This window comes from Oxyura jamaicensis, chromosome 3 (assembly GCF_011077185.1).
Source record: "Oxyura jamaicensis isolate SHBP4307 breed ruddy duck chromosome 3, BPBGC_Ojam_1.0, whole genome shotgun sequence".
NCBI classification, from domain to species: Eukaryota; Metazoa; Chordata; class Aves; order Anseriformes; family Anatidae; genus Oxyura; species Oxyura jamaicensis.
The window spans coordinates 15194392-15201351 of NC_048895.1; positions in this window are offsets into that span (position 1 = coordinate 15194392).

The window sequence follows — 6960 nt, forward strand, 5'->3', positions numbered from 1 at the left end:
TATAAATTCAGGAAGCGAGTTCTGCTCCTGGCTCTGCAGCAGACAGCCTCTCCACCAGCAGCCATATAACCTGGCTTTGCCCCTCAGCTCCTTTTCCCAAACTGAGTTGATAACATGGGGTGAGTGCTATCTAAAAGTTAGCTGATATTTGCAAAACGAGCTGAAATCCTCTGCTGCAGGATGTTATTAAGGGTGTTGTCAGTTTCCTTCCAAAGCCTTTGGAGGAGACAGGGTGGCTGTGCACCAGGTAACACTGACATAAGAGTTATACAGAGGGAAAGAAATGTGGAGAAGTTAAATACAGGTGAAGATGGCTACATTACATTTTCAGGCTTTTAAGGATAATAATAATAATAACAATAACAACAACAACAACAACAATAATAATAATAATGTGCCTTCCTGCAGCAGCAGGAGGAGAGGGCCCAGATGAAAAGCCCACCTCAGAAACGGACAGGGGCCACCTCCGCAGGGCTGGGTCCTGGTGACATCGCTGCACTGAAATACCCAGAGGATGGGGGGAGGCACCTGGTGTGTTTCCAGCCATTCCCATTTCTCTCTTTACAATCGTAGGAGATGAGGTTGGCTTTTTTGGAAAGTGATTCATCTGTGTTTCATACAAATAGAGAAATAATTAATACAGGCTCCACATAAGCAATGCTCCTGTCTAGCACTATCCATCACTGCAAAACTGGGCATGGGAGAAATTTTCTCTTGAGCGCTCAGTCTGATCACAGTAAAATCCAAGCAAACATTTCATTTGCAGCAGCTGCTACAAAGCAATTCTCCCAAGTGCCCAGTGCTCCCCATAACCAGACCCCCGGCAGTACCACTGCTGGGCTGGTGGCAAGGGGGCACACCTCTCCACCTGAAAATTTGGGGATTTCAGCTCAGCCAGTTATTGTTCCCTTAGGAAGCCTTCTGCCACATATGCGTCCTACAGTTATTCTGATTTAAATCCCATATTTGATGCCCATTCAGAATGCATCTGAAATTTATGTAACCTACCTGAAATCCACGTGAATATTTCAAAATAAAGATTAGGATCGTATTCTGGCAGATCATCACAAGTTTTCTGAAGCGTGAAGAGCTCTGTAGCACTATTTCTGAATTCATGCATGCGACTTTCATTGCTTTGATAAATTTCAGTTTGCCATTATAAAAATAAAATAACTGTATTTTGTCACATTGCTTGTCAGCAGCCAGTTGTTCACTAAAATGTGTAATAATGGCATGCTTGCTTCTATCTCTGTTTCTTTATCTCTGTCCAGCACAGCATAAGCAGACATCTCCCTGGCACTGCTGGAGTTTGGAGGTGTGCCGGGAAGAGGATATTGTACTTCTGAACAGCAAAACCGACATTGCCTTCTGCTCTTCTTCAGCATTGGCCAAGTACAATGAGAAGTGCACAGTCTCTAAAATACCATCCCTCCCTCTGTCACCTTTATGTCCTTCTTTCTCATGGTGGAGAGAAGGAAAGAGATCTATGTCACCATCTAAGCACATGTGCCCTTTGCTAGAGGCAAGGGATGTGGCTTTGCCATCATTGGGCTCCTGCATCAGTGTCAAGTGTCTAGGACAGCCTGGTGGACTAAGCTGTGCCAGCTGCCAGCTCAGGATCTTATCCCCCTGTTTTTGTCAATTTTCTGCTTGTGTTAGAGCTCCTACCCATCTCAAAGCTACACCAACACTCATGTTGTCCTGGAAGAGCAGACCTCGGTATCCTCCCTGCAAAACATGTTCCTTTTCTTCAAGGATTTACAGGAGGCAATAGTCCCTCTCCAGCTGCCTAGGCTTATCTGTCAGAGCTCGAGGTGTGCAACCATTGCTGAGTAATCACCAGCTTCTTTCTTCTTCCCACTCCAGCTCTGTGACTGTCTGCCAGCAATGCTGCAGAGGTTGTGTGGCAAAAATAAAATGTGGGAGAGGACGAGCAGACACGCATGCATGTGTGTGCAAGTATCTGGGCATCAGATGATTTTGGCAGCATCCAAACCCGATTGCCACGGTGAGCCTTGTTTGAGGGAGCTGGTTTGTGGTTGTCTGAATTAATGTTTTCACTGCAACTGTAGTGTGCAACATTTCCCTGATTTTCTAGTCTGTAACATTTTGTTATAAATCAGAAACACCTACTTACCTGCATGAGTCTTTGTAAGTGGTAAAGTCCACATATTTTGATCATGTTCAGGATCTCTGCTTGGGAAAACAGAAAATTTTGCACAAGGAGTCACTAGCTGGGGTTGCCTTTGCCACTTACCTTGGAAAGTGGAGGCTTTCCTGGAGTGCTGTGGCTGTTTTTGCTAGATGGACCTGACTTTCTGCTCAGCCTGTTCTTCCCAGAAGAAATCCTCTTTGATTTGCAGTACCTTGGGAAAGCAGCACATCAGGCGTCAGGGTGTTTTTTTTTGAGGCTTTCTTCTCCCTCGCCATCCTCCTATCTCTTTGCTCTCATTCAGGTTCCCAAGCTCTGGCTTTCAGAGCTTTGTTTTCTTTAATAGCAGGGTGCCGTGTATCTGTTTGTCTTTCTGTCATCCCACGCACACACACGCTGTTTTCATGTTGCTTGCCACATGTGTGGGTCTGGCACTCAGGTTTTCTATATAGTACTCCAGCCAAGAATTTGAGCCAAAGAAGATGAAGCTTTTCCCTCAGATGCTTGCTGATTCACTTGGCCTGCTGGCATCGCTCCTCGGTCCCTGCATTTGGGCCATCTCAGGGCCTTTGCCACACGAGCTGGGTGTTGCTTAGGCCACCATACTTGGATCTGGGCCCTTCCACATTTCCCTTGCTTTCTCAGGTGCTCCATGAGCCAGGAGCACAATCAGACACACAAAGACAATGAAGGAGGTAGGCTTGGAAAGGCCTACAGCCTTCTTTTTGTCCCTCCACCCCTCTTCAGCCTTCCCCCTCTAGCTGGTGAGCAGTAGACCAGAAGAAATTATGTTCTCTACTAACCCCATGGAGCTTTCCTGGCTTGCTGGCTGGGGCTTGGTCGGGAGAGCTACTGGTGAGGGGAAGAGGACCTTTCCAAAGTCAGCTGTGCTCCTGTATTTTGGAAATTTAAACCTTATGGTTCTTGAGCCTGCTTTTACACCAATAACCAAGGGAGCCTTTGTGCAAAACAGAGTGCAGGCCTGTCACACCTGTGGTGAAAGAAAATGGCAGAGGCCCAGAGCTGTAGGGGATGGTGGTAAGGCAGACCTGCTCCTTGACTTCACGTCTTCATATATCTGCCAGAGGTTGTCTTCACTGAACAGAAAAGGCCCAGGCTACTTGCCCTCAAACTTTGTTACAGCAGAGGAGGGAAGTGAGTCCTCACCACACCTTGCTTTTGCCTTTTCTGGGCCCTTCTTGCCATGAGCCACGTGGCTGCCTGGTCACCTTGATGAGGAGATCACTTCTGGATGTTCCTGTAGAAGCAGTCTGTTAAGTTACTCACACATTATAAATATGCGTAAGAAACAAAGTCAACAATGAAAATATAGCTGCTGTTTTTCCATGTGGATGTCCAGGTATCCAGGCAGTACCTAAGATTATAGGTAGAGCAATAACTGCAGGGAGGGACAACATATTTTATTGTAGCTGCTGATGCATTTGGGAAAACCAGCCTCTGTTAGGCAAACAGGTCTTCACAGGAAGAACAAATCCTCTTTTTTTTTTTTTTCCCAGCTAGATTTTTTTTTTAGTAATAAAGCAAATACAAACCTCTGAGGGGAAAAAATTATGGTTTTATATAGGCAATGACAGGAACGGAAAGACCTCGAGGTCACACAGAGAGAGGGAGCAGGACTTCCCCCGAACAGGACGAGTTCACACACATGTCACTTGGCTCAGCCGCCTCCTCGGAGCTGCGTGACGCACGGGGAGATGGTGGCATTGCAACACAGCGCCGGCAAAGCAAACACATGGCTTGTTTGCCTTAGGCTGAGCTGCTGAGCCATGCTGAGGGATGGAGGTTCCTGCTTGTGGCAGCGGTCTGGTGACAACGAGGGCTAATGGTGGGGTTCTGGATCTGTACAACGGATCAGCTGCAGGGGTATGTGAGGACTGCACTTGAAGTCCACCAGGCATCTGGGACTTACCTTGGACCCATTTGTCCTCTGTGAAGCCAGTATGTCTTCTGTAAGTCACACTGCACCTGAGTTGACCGTACCCATGATAAAAATGCCCATGCAGACTTTGTAGCTAGGGAAGTTTTGTGCAGGCACTGGAGACATCTCATAAAAACAACACACGGTCCCAGATGATTAGTCTCTCTCATGCTAAAGAAAGCAGCAAGAAGAGATCAGACAGATGGGCTTTCCACCAGGAGGCCAGCATGACAAATGCACCAGAAATGAAGAGTGTGTCACCTCTCTCCAGTATAAAACAAAATAAACAGATTTTCTCCTCTGTAGGTCATCCCAGACTTCTTTCACACTCAGCATGACAACACTGAGTCTCTCACAGATCTTCACCCGGATTCTGTCTCATCCCTGGCCATGACCAGCCACCACCAGAAACCAGAGGCCAGCCTTTGCCACAAACACATGGCAGACACAGCTCTAGAAGAGGGAAAGTATCTGTGGATGCTCACATACATTGTTGGTTCCAGAGGGACTACTGCCTCTCCTAAATTCTTGGAGGAAAGGAATGTGTTTTGGAGGAAGGATACTAAGGTTTGTTCTTCCAGAAGGGTAACATTAGTGTTGGTATAGCTTCAAGATGGGCAGAACTTTTAAACAGACACAAACAGGGTGAAAGCAAAAATAAGAATTTTCCCTCTATGCCTAATAGAAATGTGTTGGAATAAATAACTTAATTAAAGGCTCAGTCAATGAAGTGCCCATGTTCTGGTCTGGTTTTGATACTCTCTGGCCTTACTGCCAAGTTCTCAAAGATGTGTGTCTTAAGAACTCAGGAATTTGAAAATAATGGATTCATGGCTTTATTATCCAGCCCCAGGCCCATTTGCCATATTGCTGTACAGTCACTCAGGTTGGAAAGGATCTTGAAAGGTCCCTGCCTGGTACAACACCTGCTCAGAGCAAGGTCAATGGCAAGATCAGAGCAGGTTGCTCAGAGCTTTATCCCATTGGGTCTTGAAACCAAGGGCGGACACTGGGCAACTTCTCTGGGCAACACCATCCAGTGCTTAATTAATCTGGTAGTGATTTTTTCTCCCCTAATACCTAGTGAGAACCTCCCCTGTTTTAATTCATGTCTGTTGTCTCTTGTGCCCTTGCTGTGTATCCATGAGAAGACAGCACCTGCCTCTGTCTTCTCAGAACCTCCTTGTAGGTGTTGATAGATGACTTTTAAGTTCACCTCAAGCCTCCTCTTTCTCCAAGCAGAACAAATCTCAGTCCATCAGCCTCTCCTCATACACCATTTTGGTGGTCTCCCCTGTGCTCTCTCCAGTTCGTTAACATTGTTCTTGATTCAGGAGCTCCAAAACTGGATGCTGCAGCATGGGATGCTGCAGGTGTGGGATAACAAGTACCAAGGAAAGTGGAACATCACCTCCCTCTATCAACTGGCTGTTGGTGTGACCTAAAAGTGACAGATACTCAGGGAGACCAAATCTCTCATGCAACATTCTGGGTTTTGTCTGAAATGGGTGTAAGCAGCTAAAAATCATTAGGAGAAGAGTAAGCATTGGACAGAAATTATAGGTCAGACTTGTCCCATTTAGATCCCACCTCCAAATTTGACTTCATGTTTCACCTCCCAGATGGGACCAACAGTTTTAACCAACAGTTAAAATGTTTTGTGCAGGTTGTAGAGCCAAGGAAGAGGTGTAGTTTCCCTGAAGCCAGACAGCCAACAGCACCCAAACCAGAGGTGCCTCTTGAACCACGAGGTGTCCCCACAGGGCAGCTACATGGGCTTGGGAAGGACACAGAGGGAAGCCACAGGAGAGGACTCAGCCCTGCAGGGTTGGACATGCAGATCTGCCTCTTGATATTGATTCCTAACCAGGGCAGGTGAAACACAGGTGCAGGAGAAAGCAGAAGTTTCACTTGCCTTGTCCTCCCCTGTTCCCAGAGCCCTGGTGGCTCCAGGTGGCAGCCAGGCAGAGGCAGGGAAGTGATCTGAAGAAATGGTGCTTCTTGGCTAAACAGTAACTTTACAGAAAGTGATCATTTTGGTGCAGAAATTTTCCATTACAGTTCCCATTCTTCCAAACCAAAGAGCAAAAAGATGGGGCAAGGCTATTTAACTCCTCGTGGAGATTGTAGTAAATGGGTCTTGAGTGCTTTTGAGTAGGTTCCTGCAACTGTATGACTATTTCCACAGGGTGAGATTAGGTCCCTTTGCGTTCCAAACTATGCAGAAGGCTGGGCATCTTCCTGAGCAATTCAAACCCTCTCAGGCAAAGAGGACAGCAGAAGCAAGAGCTCTTTGTTAAGCTCTGAGCTACTTGACAGGCACAACCGAAAGCACCACTGCTATGTGAAACTAGCCCTTCCTTTCTTTTCCTTTCATCCAAGCACTGAAACAAAATGCTTTATTTTGATTCACAGAGAAGCCTTTGATGTTGGATGAAAAACCCAGATATTTAATTTATTTTTGGTGAGAAGAGGAAAAATGGTGGCCCCACGTTCATGTTTCTGCATTTCTGTACCTCACTAACTGGCTGTTCCTCCATTACTGGTATTAATTTAATGAGGTTGTTATCCTAAAACATAACAAAGATTTTGGCTAGTGATGCTCTTCAGCACTGACTGTTTCCTCTTCCAGACTAGAGAAGCTGATGGAAGGAAAACTGAGCAAAACCTGACCAAAAAATATCTGCTTGCTAAAGCCTCTGTCCAAACCTACAGGCTAGCTGCTTTAAGACATGGCTCTGAGTAACCTGTGCTGAATAAAGTCCTTGGGTTTTTAACCAGGTCTTTAACCTGGATAATGACCTTGGTCATGTGATGAGGGACTGTGAGTAACCTCTTATCTTGGGATTTGGCATGGACATTGCTGACG